The following is a 15,892-nucleotide window of genomic DNA, read 5'->3' as shown; positions in this document are numbered from 1 at the left end:
TTGATGATTTTAGACGCACTTAAGTACAATGGAGAGACCTAGTTGTCGAACCTTCGTCATAGAAATTAAGCGCAAACTGAGACACGCACAAGAGAGGGCAAAGACACCAACGCTTTGGCGTACTGCGCGTCTGAAATTAGTGAAAGCAAGACCAGGTACACAAAGGCCGTTTGAGCGCCGCAGACAACCTGACAAGAGGTTCCTGCAAGTTCTGCTTTTCGCTAAGACATTTTTTGCTTGCCTCGTTTAATCTTTTTACGGCGTTGTTGAACAGGGATTTTGTTTTATGTAAAATCATGAAACTAAAATTCTCCTTAGCAGTTTATAAATGCCAACTGCTCTAAGATAGCTTCACAGATACAGCTTAACTTTCTGCAATCTTATACGCCTTATGTGTATGTGTAAAGGGCATCTTCGCCAAAAGAGCGCCAAATGTATATGTGGTGCAATGTTGCATTTAATGCACGATACACTGCACACTTCTCTGCAGCGCAGGAGTTGTCTGGAACAAAACACAAGCAAAAAATATACAAACGCACCGTCTAAATATTTTACTGGAACCTAAGTGGAACGATAACTGGACCATACAACGTCGTCTCCTCCCCTTTACGTAGTTCCATATAAGAACGATAAACATAAAGAAAACAGAACGAACGTTCCACATAAGATCCAGTTAAATGTCTCGTTCCACTTATTAATAGTTCGTATCCAGATAAAGATATGTGGATCACACTTTTAACTGGAGCTTATATGGAACCAGATTAAGAGTGATACTCGCGGTTCTACTATAGTTAAAAAGAATGAAACGAGTAGAGTTATTCTGAACCATTTCCAGTGTGTGCGTTAGGTTTATTTGACCTTGATCCCAGATTAAAGCAGCAAACTGCAGCGAATGACCCCGCTATCTAGTTTACTGAAGAGGCAGTGGTACCCAAAATACCTTTTCTTTTTTTAAAGTAGGACCAATAAATACTTCATCTTATGAAGAACATCTCTGACAAGTGGCCCGCTTGTAGTTGCATGACAAGTGATTCAAAAATAACACCTCTGATGCCTTCCCGCTCGTGGAAGTGGGTGTGGCTTCTAAAAAGATTGTTTATGTTCCAATTTTCACCATAAATAAAGTACTGCAATAGTAATGCAAACAATGGAGGAAGGCAAAGCAAGTGCCAGGAAAGGCTCTCGAAAGAAATGTGATGCAGATGGGGCTTCATACTGCACCCCAGGTGCATACTAGGATGGCAGAAAAGTTAAAGTTTAAAACAAGATTTCTAAAACACGCTATTTTGTCTTGTATAAGGAACAGGCCCCATTTTTGCCGAGGCCGTCGCCGTTATGTTCCCTGTGTAATAAGATGATTTATTACGAGGCACTAGGCACAGTCTAGTAGCACTGGCAGTAGATGAACGCTGATCATGCGCACAGCCGACACAAGAGAGCCTTCTTCGTCTTTCTCTTCACCACACTCTTCACCACAATGGCCCCCGGGAGAGAAGAGGAGCCATCCTGGCGACTTACGGCGGAGGTAGGATGAGGGGGTCATAGTACGGCTTAAGTCGGTTGACATGAACCGTGTCACGCCCGCGATGCCTATGGTCGGGTGAAGGTGTCACAGGTTCTACAACATAGGTGACAGCGGAGGGACGGTCTATGACGCGGTAGGGGCCATCATAGCGTGCAAGGAGTGTGGTCGAAAGGCCAGGGCTGTGAGGCGGGACCCACAACCAAACAAGAGAACCAGTCGGGAAAACTGGTGTAAGCGCGTCACTGTCACGCCGCAGCTTTTGACGACCTTGAGCAGCGGTCGTAAGGGTTCGCGCGAGCTGCCTACAGTCCTCGGCGTATTTGGCGGCTTCAGACACAGGCGTGCATTCGGAAGCATCGGGTCGGTATGGGAGCATTGTGTCCAAAGTACACGAGGGCTCTCGTCCATACAGCAGAAAAAAAGGCGAAAAGCCAGTGGTAGCTTGTGTGGCCGTATTATAGGCATACGTGACGAACGGCAAAACAGTGTCCCAGTTACTGTGATCCGAGGCGACGTACATAGTCAACATGTCACCGAGTGTGCGGTTGAACCTCTCTGTCAAGCCATTCGTTTGCGGATGGTAGGCTGTAGACTTGCGGTGAACGATGCTGCATGCAGCGAGAAGGGCTTGGATGACTTCGGACAAGAAGACACGTCCCCTGTCGCTGAGCAGTTCGCGTGGTGCGCCATGTCGAAGAACGAAGTTCCGCAAAATGAAGAACGCAACTTCGCGCGCAGAGGCTGCCGGGAGTGCGGCAGTCTCGGCGTAGCGCGTCAAGTGGTCGACACCTACAATTATCCATCGGTTACCCGCGGAACTGCTGGGAAGTGGCCCGTATAGGTCTATGCCGACGCGATCGAAGGGCCGAGCCGGGCAGGGTAGCGGCTGTAGCTCACCAGGAGGGCGAGGTGGAATTTTACGCCGTTGGCACGCCGTGCAAGCGCGTACGTACTGGCGCACGAAGTGATACATGCCGTGCCAGTAGAAACGCTGCCTTAGCCGAGTATACGTTTTCAAAACACCGGCGTGACCATTATGAGGAGCAGCATGAAAATAAGCGCATATGTCAGAACGCATGTGTCGTGGTATCACCAGGAGCCATTTGCGACCATCAGGCAAATAATTTCTGCGGTAAAGAACGTTGTCGCGGACAGTAAAGTGAGCGGCTTGGCGACGAAGTGTTCGAGAAGAGGATGTGGCGGATGGGTCGTGGAGGAAATTCAGCATAGTTGAAAGCAGGGGATCCTTACGCTGCTCGTCCGGCATATCAGCGACGTTGAAGGCTGACATGGATGCGAAGAGCGGAGACACTGAAGCCACATCACAAGGTAGCGGCGATCGGGAAAGCGCATCGGCGTCAGAGTGCTTTCTGCCCGATCGGTAGACAACGCGGATATCATATTCTTGTAAGCGGAGTGCCCATCGCCCTAGGCGACCTGACGGATCCTTCAACGAGGACAGCCAGCAAAGTGAATGGTGGTCGGTGACAATGTCAAAAGGGCGACCATATAGGTATGGACGAAATTTGACGAGCGCCCAAATAATGGCCAAGCACTCCTTTTCGGTTACTGAGTAGTTGGCTTCTGCCTTCTTTAAAGTTCGGCTCGCATACGCGACGACGTACTCGTCATAGCCGTCTTTCCGTTGTGCGAGGACTGCACCAAGTCCGATACCGCTGGCGTCCGTATGTACCTCTGTAGGCGCTGTGGGATCGTAGTGTCGAAGAATCGGTGGCGAAGTAAGTAGGCGACGTAGTTGCTGGAAGGCTTCGTCACAGGAAGTTGACCACGCGGAGATGCCGTTGGTAGCGGTAAGCAAATTGGTCAGTGGTGCGATGATAGTCGCGAAATTGCGCACAAAACGCCGAAAGTAAGAGCAGAGCCCTATAAAGCTGCGGAGCGCCTTAAGAGTAGTGGGCGTCGGAAACTCTGCGACCGCGCGAAGCTTGGCTGGGTCAGGAAGCACGCCGTCCTTCGATACAACGTGACCCAATATTGTTAACTTGCGAGCAGCAAAACGGCACTTTTTGATGTTAAGTTGGAGGCCAGCAGAGGTGAGGCAGGTCAGTATCTCACGCAAGCGAACGAGGTGCGTCGGGAAATCTGGCGAAAACACCACGATATCATCAAGGTAGCACAGACATGTTTTCCACTTGTAGTTGCGAAGGATGGTGTCCATCATACGCTCGAAAGTAGCGGGCGCGTTGCATAGCCCGAATGGCATTACGGTAAATTCGTACAAGCCATCGGGCGTGATGAAAGCTGTCTTCTCACAGTCATCATCTGCCATCGGCACTTGCCAATAGCCGGAGCGAAGATCCAAAGATGAGAAGTACTCTGCGCCTTGCAAGGAGTCGAGGGCGTCATCTATCCGAGGCAGCGGATAGACATCTTTACGAGTGATCTTATTGAGTCGACGGTAATCCACACAGAAGCGTATTGACCCGTCCTTCTTGCGTACTAATACTACAGGAGACGCCCAAGGACTGTGGGAAGGGCGAATGACGCCACGGTGCAGCATGTCGTCGACCTGCTCGTTAATGATCTTCCGCTCGGCTGCCGACACGCGGTATGGTCGCTGGCGTAACGGAGGATGGGAACCAGTGTGTACGCTGTGAGTGACGGTTGCCGTACGCCCCAGAGATGGTTGGTCACAGTCAAACGACGAGCGAAAATTCTGAAGAAGCGCGAAGACTTGCTGGCGATATGGAGGCGGCAGATCGGCGTCTACGACAGATTCAAGAACGTTTGACGACGACGACGACAATGATGATGATGATGTGCACGGCACAGGAGAAGTGAGGGCGTCGAGTTCATAACAGGCAGTGTCGTCGGAAACATCGAGAATGTGAAGCGGGTCAAGGGGCTGAACACGACCGAGTGATTCGCCGCGCAGTAACGACACATGGTAGTGAAACGGGTTACACACAAGCATTGAGGATAATCCAGACACAGTGGTGAGGACGGCAAATGGGAGAGGTAGGCCCTTGCGACGTAGAAAAATTGGCGACGGTGTAAAAAGTACTGTAGCGTCTGGCGCGGTAGAGCAAGAGACGGGCACAAGCACACACATGTCGGGTGGTATGTCCGTATCGGACACAATAGTGAGCTTGGAGGCTTTTTGTTCAGAAGGGTCAGGCAGCGGGGCATCGGCAAGCGGGAAAAGCGCTACTTCGGCCCGGGCGCAGTCGATGATGGCACGATGGTGAGACAAGAAGTCCCAGCCGAGTATAATGTCATGTGAACATGATGACAACACGAGAAATTCAACAACGTAGACAATGCCTTCGATGACCACCCTTGCAGTACATTGAGCGACCGGGGCTATATGCTGCGCAGTCGCGGTGCGTAGAAGCATACCAGACAACGGCGTTGTGACCTTATGGAGGCTGCGACAAAGCTTTTCGTCGATAACAGAAACTGCAGCCCCAGTATCAATAAGCGCAATTGCGGCGGTTCCTTCGACCAAAACGTCCAATAAATTGCGTGGCGACTGTGCAGGCCTTGTAGAAGTCGCGAAGCTTGCAGTTCGTGCCTGCGGAACTGCAGCAACTAGTTTCCCTCGCTAGATGACTGGCGGCGACGTAAGGGGGAAAGTGAGCGACGACGTGGCGATGGCGAACGATGGGTGCCGACAGGGCGTCGAGGAGGCGGCGAAAACTCGTGGTCGGGAAGCATCGCATGCCCGGCGGTATCGTGGGAATAGGCATATCCAGGTGGTGCGACAGGAGCGTTAGCAGCTGGCATACGACGATGGCAGAAGCGCGCAACGTGGCCGGCGACACCGCAAGCGAAGCATATGGGTCGGTTGTCGCGTGTGCGCCAAGAGGTCTGAACTGGGCGTCGAGATGGAACGGGAGGCGACGCGGGAGGAGGTGCAGCAGGAAGTCGCATTGGCGCCGGAAACGAGAACGTCGGCGGCGCAGGTCGCGCGGCGACTTCGGCATAAGTCAGAGGTGCAGCCACGGGAGGGTAGGGTTGGGCGAAAGGTAAAGACCCAGCAAGTTCCTCGCGAATGGCCCGCCTAATGGGAGCAGCCAGAGATGTGTCAGGCAGGGGAGGTCCATCGTTGAGAGGCAGCATAGACAATTGGCGCGCCACCTCCTCCCGAATGAAATCCTTTATCTCAACAGAGAGCGATGCTGCTGGCGTGGTGTTGGAGCGAAGTGTCAGGCCCGAGAGAGAGTCGCCAGGAGCGAGAGCGCTGCGCGCAAGGACCCTCTGACGACGCAGCTCATCGAAGCTCTGGCAAAGAGTGACGACAGCTGCGACAGAAGTAGGGTTCCGCGCCAGGAGCATTTGAAATGCGTCGTCCTCGATGCCCTTGAGGATGTGCTTCACCTTGTCTTTTTCAGTCATTGTGGAATCGACGCGGGCGCAAATATCAACGACATCCTCTATGTAACTAGTATAAGTCTCGCCGGGCTGTTGAGTGCGCTGGCGGAGGCGTTGTTCAGCACGGAGTTTTCGCAAGGCTGGGCGACCGAAGACTTCCGCGAATGCAGTTTTGAAAGCGGACCAGGTTTGCAGCTCCCGTTCGTGATTGTGGAACCAGAGGTTCGCAACGTCAGCAAGATAGAAGATGACGCTACGGAGCTTCGTCGGGTCATCCCACTTGTTGTGTTCACTGACGCGCTCGTAGGTCGAGAGCCAATCTTCTACGTCAGTCTCACCTGAGCCGCTAAAAACAGGAGGGTCCCGCTGCCGTTGCACGGCGCCGCACATGACAGGAGCGGCAGATGCGCCAAGCGGATTGGTGGGAGCGGCGTTCATAGTAGCGGCTGGAGCAGATGTTAAAGTGCGGCTGCGAAGTTCCAGGGTGAGGTCGGGGAGTGCAGCACCTTCCACCAAATGTAATAAGATGATTTATTACGAGGCACTAGGCACAGTCTAGTAGCACTGGCAGTAGATGAACGCTGATCATGCGCACAGCCGACACAAGAGAGCCTTCTTCGTCTTTCTCTTCACCACACTCTTCACCACACCTGTAAAGTGCAAGGGCGATGACACCGAAGCCGCGCGTCGTATGCTGTACGTGCGAGTGAAAGCACGAGACGGAAGCCGACGATCGCGCCTCAATCTGACGCGCGCGAAGAAGCGGAGAGCAATGCGTCGTCGCTATAAAGGCCGTGGCCAGATGGGAGGGAGGCAACGGTGGCGTTGTGCTCTGGCAGCAACTGCGCATTTCGTGACTGGGCGCGAGGGGAACTGCCGATCGCGGCTCAATCTCGCGCGCCATATTGGAGGAAAATCGGGTAGGCAGCGCGGAAGGGAGGGAAGGCGCCTTCGACCGCACCAACGAGCGTGAACTTTGCACGGCCGCGCGCGGTTGGGCGCGCCGTATCTTGAAAGGGATCTGCAGATCGCTGATATCTTTGTTTGCGCCGCTTGCATCGCTCTTGCGTTGAAGCTGTAGACCACACGAAGGGCACTTCGCTCGCTACTGCTGCCGCGATTGCTCGCACCAGAGTTCGCACAGCGAGTGTCCACGCTCATCGAGTGTGATGTGTTCACGTTTGCTTGTGCTCGCTGACACCATGCTTCTTAATTCACTTAGTAAGCGAATGTTTCCATGTTTGCGCGGCCGATAAAATTACTATCATTTCTTCTTATAGCTGTCTACTAATTTGCTGTCGCAATCAATGCTACCCTATTCAGACAAAACAGTGACTTTTTTCTGCAATGAATACACGTTTTTCTTTGTAAATTCAGTCAATAATTGCACATTGGTCACTGCAGAGACTAAACTAAAGCATACCTTTCCAGAGAAAATGTTTTTATTTGCCACCATCTTGATCTAAAAAATGCCTAGTCAGAATGTAAAATTTAAAAAAAATTATTTGAGGAATGTGCCTGCGAAATTTTATGTCCTTTATTTCAGTGAAAACCTCATGTCGCAAGAAAGACGTGAGAGCACTTTTGTCGCTCTAGAGGCAATCGTTATTCTTAAATGTTCCTTCACTAAACTAAGACATTTGTTTGATTTAAGCTTTTATAAATGACATACTTCTCAATTCTTCTTGGTCGAATTTTCTTTGGAAGAAGCAAAACGTTTATACAGCTCTGCACATTTTTAATTCTATCAAGTGGAAGTTGAGATATTCGCCAAAAATATTAAAGCCATCTCTAAGGATACCATCCCCCCTTTTTTGCCTGGGCACATTATTATCTCCGAATATGAGCTGGAATCGCCATGTACGCCACGTCCTGCAGACATTAGCTCAAGCGAAAGGTGTAATTGGCCGCCTCGGTTACTTGCTTCGCATAGGAGCCAAGCTCGCTCTTGAACTCGCTTTTTAGCTCTGGCCTAAGTTACTGAAATTTAGGGTGGGGTACGACGAAGGTAAGCAACTGTAGTTGGTACAAAAAATATGTACTAATGATATTTTCTATGCGCCATTTGCTGCATCTGCTAAACCGTTTTTCTGCTGTTCCATAAATGATATAGTACATTGGATATAGAATTACGCATTAGGCAAAAATTCTAGTTTGAAACTCGTAACAACGTAACAAATTTGCACACCTGTGGATATTTAGAAGTATGAATTTAGTTATGCCAGGCGTCCAGACGAAATTGGGAAGAGGATACAGTGCGTTTAAACTCCGGAAAAGAATGCCTATCTTACACTCTACTTTCGCTTCTAAATTACTATCACCTTACGCATTTTGAGTTGTTTAACTCTATAGACGAGAATATTCTCAATGTAAATACGGGTGAGTATACATCGGAGGTTCACATACCTAATAGTTACTTTTTTATGTGTTGCATAGTGTGGTACAATGACAAGTCAGTAGTCTTGCTTCTAATTATTTTCTTAGTTGTATTTAGCTTTCTTGTATGAAGTTGTAATGTGTAAGGATTTTTTCTATTATTTATTTATTTATTAGGTATACCTACATCGCCTGCACGGTGTTATCGTAGGTGGCTTAAATCTTAATTCTTATTCGCTTAAATCTTAATTCACTTAAACGATCTGTTTAAGTGAATCATCCATGGCCGGAGAAGGCTCCGGTGCGGCCACAACCTTCTGAGGTTCCTTAGCAAAAGAGCGGCTCGGTAGCGTGGGCCATTCTTCTAAAGAAAGAGTCTTATCTGCTTTCTCTCTGGAAGTGGTGGGCCCTTTCGCGGCGCGACTAAGTGGTGCCGCAGTGGAGTGAGCATTCTCCCTTCGCGCATGCGCCTTCTTTGAAGACATACGATGGTGCCGAAGTCGACACCGACACCGGACTACTTCTGCTGCCTCCCTGTGGGCCGAATTGTCTATGGCCATTTGCTTGAGAACCGCGCACTCCTGTATGCGGGGACAGTCTTTCGACGAGGCCACGTGAGGGCCGCTACTGTTGGCGCACTTCAGAACTCTGGCACCGCAGGTCACTTCTGCATGAGGTTCAGCGCAACGGGGACACAGTAGCGAGTTGGTACACATGCCCTTGACGTGTCCTAGCCTGAAACATTGATGGCATTGAAGCGGCTTCTGGATGAATGGTTGAACCCGATGTCGGTAATGTCCGAGCTTTACATGGGCTGGTGTAAAATCCCCCTTGAAAATTACTTTTACGCAGCGCGCATTCCTAAAACGGCGCACTTGCGTACTGATCGCTCCCTCGTTTGCCAGCTTGATGACGCGAGGCAGGTCATCATTGGGAATGGCAATGTCACTGTCGTAAATTACACCGGCTATGGCTGTATTGTCGATCGGGATAAAGGGGCGCATTTTGATTCCGCCTAGCTTCGGGATTTCTTGAATTTTTCCAAGCGCACTCGCGTTGTACACGTCTATGGCGAGTATGTTCTTGCGTGGATTTATTCTGATGTCTTTAATTTGATCCAGCACCGCACATTCCAGAAAAATGGATAGGGCTTGGCTGTTCAGTAATCGTATGGTTGCTTGAGGGTTCTTTCCGCATAAAGATGATGGACGTGTGGTCAACGGGAAGGCCGGGACTTCATAGTCGTTGCACTCGCAGGTGTTGACGGCGCTGTGTTGACTATCTTTCTCTTCGCCCTCTTACTCCAGATGGGTATGAAGCTCTCGTAGGATGAGTCGCCTTCCGACACAGAGTACAGCTCGGTGTCTCCGGTGTCACTGGGGGAGCCAACTCGCTTCCTTGCGGTGGACGGCCGTGATGACTTCTGGTCAGGTGGGCCTCTGGCATGCCCCGCGTCCATGGCCGCAAGACGGGGAGGTGAGGCACCTCGAAAGCCGAAGATTTTACCAAACATTTACAGAGCACAGAAAAAAGTGTTCTGCCAAGAATACACTTCGTCAAAACATGTTTTGAAGTACACCAGCTCCTGATCATTACTACAATGAGCAGAGCCTGCGGTCACTATGCGCCGCTTCTGAAACGCTTTCAGCTCATTTTGCGTTAAGCGGGAGGCTCACTACTAAGTAAATAAGCAGGTAAGCAGTTCATAGAAGATACAGCTTTGGGAGCTTCTCCGGAATTTTTGTTTACTTTTTTCAATCAGTGTACTGACAGGGCGTTCTGTTCAGTAGATATGCCTTCCTTGTTTAAGCGTCAAGGGCCGGCGCACGTTTTAACAAACTTATTAACTTTATTTTTTTGGTTTGTTCTACTGAGTTACATACACTTCGAATAACCGGTACGTCATTGTTCTGTAACAAGTGTTTGCCAGCTTTCTTCATAATCGCGCATTTCGGGTTTCTGGCACCAAAAAGACTTCATCACTTCTAACCAAGTAAACAGACAGAGACGGTGCCGTGATTACTGGGAAAACTTTGTGTACGTATTCCTACAACACAGTGCAATTCCCTCTTCATTGTCGCGAGCACAAACGCTAGTTGCATATTCAGTGTGAAACCTCCTTTGACATAAAGACCTTCCTTGCTTTCTTATCTGGGGTAGTTGTGTTAGTTGTGTAGTTGTGTTAGATGGTAGTTGTGTTAACCGGGTAATAAATTGATTTAAAGGTAGTGCTTACCTTCAAATGGTAAAGTACACGAAATGGGATGGTGAGCCTAATAATTCATGAAGCAGTCGTTGTTGAAAACATTGCGCACATGTACATGCACGTCCCTCTTGTAGCCACGTGCATCACCTAGTGGCGCAGTTTTATTCCAGCAGCTGTACTGCGATAAATGTTCTTTTTGCTTACACTTTATTTTTTTCGAGAGAGAATAGCGGCCTCCAGCTGCGGCTTCAATGTTCAAGCAGCGTAGTAATGCAAAAAATGAAGCAAAGCTTGGCAGTGACGTAGCAACAGTGGCACCGATATTACACGGCTACTACACAAAAAAGATAACTCGTGAAAGTTTTTACTCTTCAAGGCGAAACATGAGTTACTTCCTCTTGCCTAATAGCTTTTGCTTGCGTTGCAGAAACGTTGGTGCAATGACTGATAATATCTTCAATGCGTAAGCATTCCTTGGTGAGCTCCCCTGCCCCATCACGACTGAAGTGTAATCATTTGCATCTGCACAAAAATAATTAATTGGCAAAGGTCATACTTTAATCTTTATAAGTGTAAATGTAGGTGATTGCTAGCTCTTAAGTGATAAGGAACTATTTAAAGCAAAAAAAAAAATAAAATAAAATGACAATACCTATTGAGATACATAGGGCTTCTTAGAATACGCATGGGACGGACGGGAAAGAGCGAATCGAAAAAGAGATAGAAAGAGTAAGGGGAAGGAAGTAGCGGTGAACTCGCGCACACGCACGGACGCCCTGAGCAAGTCAAAGGCATTCATGTGGACAAGTCTCTTTCAAGAAAGGCAAAATTGCCTTCACAACTTTGCGGGTCAATGAGCGATAGGTCAAGTGATAGGCCAACTGCAATTTAGAGGTGGGTCAACTTAAATTTGGGGGTGAGTCAATGTGGAAATTAAAGGTGAGCCAACTGAAATTCGGTTGTGGGCCAACGTGAAATTTAGGTGTGGACACACTTAAATTTGTGGTTGGGCCAACTTGAAATTTGGATGTGGGCCAACTTGACATCTTGTGGTAGCTCAATGTACAATTGAACGCTGCTAAGCGTCCTTCGAGTTAGGAGGCGGAGGCGGGAAAACATTTATTGTGCTCTAATTGATGTAGTTTTCGCGGTCTTCGGACGGCTTCTTCCATCTTCTGATGGCGTCGTCCGTCTTCTTCAGACATGGTCGTTTCCCCTAGTCTAGGGCTCCGCTGAGGACTGCTGTCCAGTGAGCTCGCCGGAGCAATCCACGCTGGATGTCCAGGTTGTCGCTGGAGAGCATCCCCTCCCACTGTTCCGCACTGGGGTTTTCTACTCTGCATAGCTGATCTCTCTTCTCTCTTCGTGGAAGAGGGTTGGCTTATGTCCGCACTACGGGCATGTGTCGCCTCACTGTGTAGGGTAAGCATTGCCAAGTGTGTTTAAATTGGTGAAGGCCCCTGTCTTCAGTTGTCGCCACCCTACTGCTTCTTGTCTGCTTAGTTCTTTACATGGCGGTGGGTATTTCATTCTCACACCCTATGGCAATTTATGGTTTTTGAGTAGCTCAGGGTGATCGGGTTGGGTTCTTCGAGGTCGAGCGAGTAGTGTACTCTCGAGCTATCCTATCCGCCTCTTGGCTCCCTTGAACCCCAGTATGTCCTGGTACCCATACTGTGACGTGCTGTAGCTGTTTGTTTTTGTTGCGGGCATGCTGCTTGGGAGTCGGTTAATATTGTTAGGGACCTGTTGGCTTGGTAGCCCTCCGCTGCCGCTAAAGCTACGGCTGCCTCCTCGGCCTCGACTACCGTGCTGTCCTCAATTGACGCGCTGGTGATTTCTTCGTTACTCGAGTTGATCCCCGTTGCTGTAGCTCTGTTCTTGGTTTGTCCTTGTGTTTTGGTATATACGGCGGCGTCCGTGTATGCCATGACTTTCTTGATTGCTAATGTTTATTGTGTGTATTTGGCCCTGGCTTCCCTGCATTCCTTGTGCAGATTTGGGTCCATGTTTTTAGGAATAAGTGCTACCTTCAGTGTACTGCCGTGGTCGTCCGGTATCGGTCCCGTTCTTTAGATTTCCTGAGTTGCGCCTTCGTAGCCGCATCCTCTGAGTAGCTCTCTGCCCGTTGAGGTCCGCTTTAGCCTCTTTAGCTGAGAGATTAGCTGGGCTTCTCTCAGCTCTTCAAAGGTGTTATACAGTCCCGACGTGGGCAGCTTCTCTGTCGAGGCTGTTTGGGGTAGATGGAGCGCTATCTTGTATGCTTTTCTCAATATTGTGTCTGCTTGCTGCAGCTCCCTCTTCATGCAGTGTAGTACGGGAAACTGTACGCTGCTCTGCTGACCACTAAGCTTTGACCAGTTTCAGTGTGTCTCCCTCCCGCATGCCGTGTCTTTTACTTGAGACTCTGCTTACCATGCGGGCTACTAGGATTGTAGCTGTTTTTAGCAGGTTTAGGGTGTGGGAGCAGCGGTGATTGGACTGAATCCACATTCCTAGTATCCTAATGAGGATTCTTTCCGGTATAGGTAGTCCTTCGAGGTAGACGTTGCGCCTGATGTCTTCACTGGCGGGAACTGTGCGGTTCTGCTTGCCTGTCAAGACTCTTAGGAGTTTCGATTTTTCTGTTGAGCAGGCGAGGCCTCTTGCCCTGACGTAGCTTTCCACGCAGGTGGCCGCTTCTTGCAATTTTCCTTCTTTTTCGCTGAGCGAGCCTTCTTTGACCCACACAATGATGTCGTCGGCGTACATAGCTTGTTGTATGCCATCGTTGTTCTCTAGTTGCGTTGCTAACCCAATCATTGCGATGTTAAAAATAATGGGGAGATCACCGATCCTTGCGGAATTCCCTTGTTTGGTGTGGGAAACTTTCCGGACCGGATCTCTGCCAGGCCTATGGTTGCAGTTCGGTCCGAGAGGAAGGCCTTAACGTAGCCGTGAATCTTCTTTCCACAGTTCAGGTTCTCCATTCCTGTAAGGATGGCTTCATGGCTGACGTTGTCGAAGGCTCCTTTGATATCCAATGCCATTATGATGTGTTCCCCGTTGTGCGGGATATTGCTGAGTACTTCGTCCTTGATCTTGAGAGGCACATCTTGCGTCAATAGCTTGCTCCTGAAGCCGAATATGCTGTGGCGGTACAGCTCTTCTTTTTCCATATAATTTTGCAGCCGCATTGTCACCAGTCTCTCGTATAGTTTGCCTAAGCACGAAATGAGTGTCGACTTGCAGCTTTTTGCCCGGCTTCGGGATGATAACTATCTCCGCGTGCTTCCAATCTTCCGGGACCGTTTCTTCTTCCCAAAGCTTGTTGAGGTATTCGGTTAGTTCCGCGATTATGTCGTCGCTGAGTTTTACGGATGAGCGCGTTGTTTATTTTGTCCGCGCCCGCCGCTGTATTCCTGGTTGTGTTCCTGATTGCTGCATAGACTTCCTCCCGGGTGATTGGTCTATCCAGGTTTGCGTTTTCTTGCCCTTTGTAGTGCTGCGTGTAGGCTGCTGGGTGGCTGTTTCTTGACTCTTACTTTTTCGAGGAGCTTTGAGTCTGGCATTTGGAACTGGTGGACCAGTCTGTATATGGCTTTGTTGTTTTAGGATTTTGTTTTGGTGGGATCGAGGAGGGCTTTGAGTATGCGCCACGTCTTAGCGATGCTTAAGTTCCGCTAAGCGAGCTACTAAACTGTTGTCAGTTCGACCTCGCCAGTTGTGCGGCGTACTCCTCTGTCTTCTTCGTAATTTCCGCGATCATCAATTTGAGCTTCCTATGGTATTTTTGCTTCTTCCACCTTTTGGTTAGCCCCCTTCTTGCTTCCCATAGCTTGAGCTGTCTGGAGTCAACCTCTGGTGTTTGCTCTGTTCGTTCAATCTCCTTGGTATGCCTGCGCTGCCTTTCCTTGAGCATGTTCCCACATTCTTCAATTGACTGGATTCCCTCTTTCGAGGATCCGTCGCCCGCCTGTGTGAAGGCGTTCCAATCCGTTATTCTTGTTGTCCCTATCCGACGCTTTATGTTGTCCGATGTAATTTGCGTCTTGATAATATAATAGTCGCTGCCCCTGTTTTCAGACAGATTTTCCCATACTGCTTGTCTCCCTCTCTTCACGTACGTGAGGTCGGGGCAGGTGACGGTGCTGGTGCTGTTGCCTATCCTAATTGGCGTGTCTGCGTCCGTAATGAGGCTGCAGGTCATGCTTTCCGCTGCCTCTTTGATGTCCTTGCCCTTGTTATCCGATGCCTTGTAACCCCAGCTGTGGTCCTTGGCATTGAAGTCTCCCACTATTTCTAGCGCGTTTCCCTTGGCTAGCTTGTTTACTCCGTAGAAAAGCTCTAGAAATTTTGCTTTCTTCTGCATCGCAGAGCTATATACACATTCACGATGAAGGTGCTGCCTCCTTTTCTTTTCTTTTTCGGAATGATTTTGGTGATCACGTCTTCTACATCCGTGTCGGCGATCTTGTCGTGTGCTATGACTATAAGGGTCTTGCTAACCAAGATTGCCGTTTTTCTTTCTTCCAAACTTTCGTAACACGTGTAGCCCTGGAGTGTGGGTGTGGCATTCGTCTCTTGTAGTGCGATGACGTCTGGCGGTATTAGCTGTGTGTTGATGTACTGTTGCAGTAGTCCTTGCTTTCTTCTATACCCTCTGCGATTCCATTGCCACATTTCTAATTCTTCGGTTTTTCTGCTGCCTTTGCTTGTGCTGACCATATTTAGCCTTCAGTGTTGGTGTCCTATAATATTAGGCATTAAACTTGTCCTTGACGCCTTCCGTGTATTTCTGTTTGCGCTGGTTGCGGATTTCTGTGTTCAGCATCTCCATGCGCTGCTCCACCAATTGGAATTTTTGTCTAATTTCCGCCATGAACTTGGCAAGGTCCCTTTGTCCTCTTGTTCCCCTGTTGTTGTTGTTGGTTGGCTTTGAGGTTGCGGTGGCTTAGAAGGGCTGACCGACCCTTTGTTCCGTGCCAAACTATCAAGCTCTTCGATTTACTTATTTTGCTCCTCTATCATTTTACGGCTAGTCTCTAACTGCTGCCTGAGTGCCCTATTGTCTTCTTCGAATTGCTTTTCGCGTTTGCTAGCGCTGTCCTTTTGGTTATTATTGTTATCGTTACCCGAGTGCGGAAGCAGTGATTTGGGAGCGCCTGCTCCCCAGCTCATCTTGGTGCCGCTGCTCTTGCGGGTAGGCTCTTGCTTCTTATGATGCTGCTGCTGCCCGACCGTGATGGCCGGAGGCGGTAGCGGCGGGTAGGGCCCTGAACGGCTCCGTGGATGGTCCCCCGAAAGGTCCCGCGGCCCCTGGTTAAGGCTCCCGGAACGGCTCCGGGACCGGCTCCGCTCGCTCTCCGAGCTGAACCACCTCGGTCGGTGCTTCTGCTTCCCGCCGGCGTCTCGAACGCGTTGAAGGCTCTCCCGTCCGCCGACGTTGTTGCCGTAGGTCGGGCCGCGCA

The 15,892-nt window shown here is 49.6% G+C and overlaps 1 protein-coding gene across 1 annotated transcript in view; it reads right to left on the bottom strand.

The window, feature by feature from the left end:
* The window catches only part of LOC142572783 (monocarboxylate transporter 5-like), a 53,736-nt gene extending 43,159 nt beyond the window's left edge, over window positions 1–10,577 (bottom strand). Inside the window, exon 1 of the mRNA XM_075682135.1 lies at window positions 10,473–10,577. The gene's annotated coding sequence lies outside the window, so the exon portion shown is untranslated. The remainder of the gene's footprint in view (window positions 1–10,472) is intronic.
* Window positions 10,578–15,892: the final 5,315 nt, after the last annotated feature.

This window comes from Dermacentor variabilis, chromosome 2 (assembly GCF_050947875.1).
Source record: "Dermacentor variabilis isolate Ectoservices chromosome 2, ASM5094787v1, whole genome shotgun sequence".
Taxonomy (NCBI): Eukaryota; Metazoa; Arthropoda; class Arachnida; order Ixodida; family Ixodidae; genus Dermacentor; species Dermacentor variabilis.
This window is presented reverse-complemented; position numbering and strand designations above follow the sequence as displayed.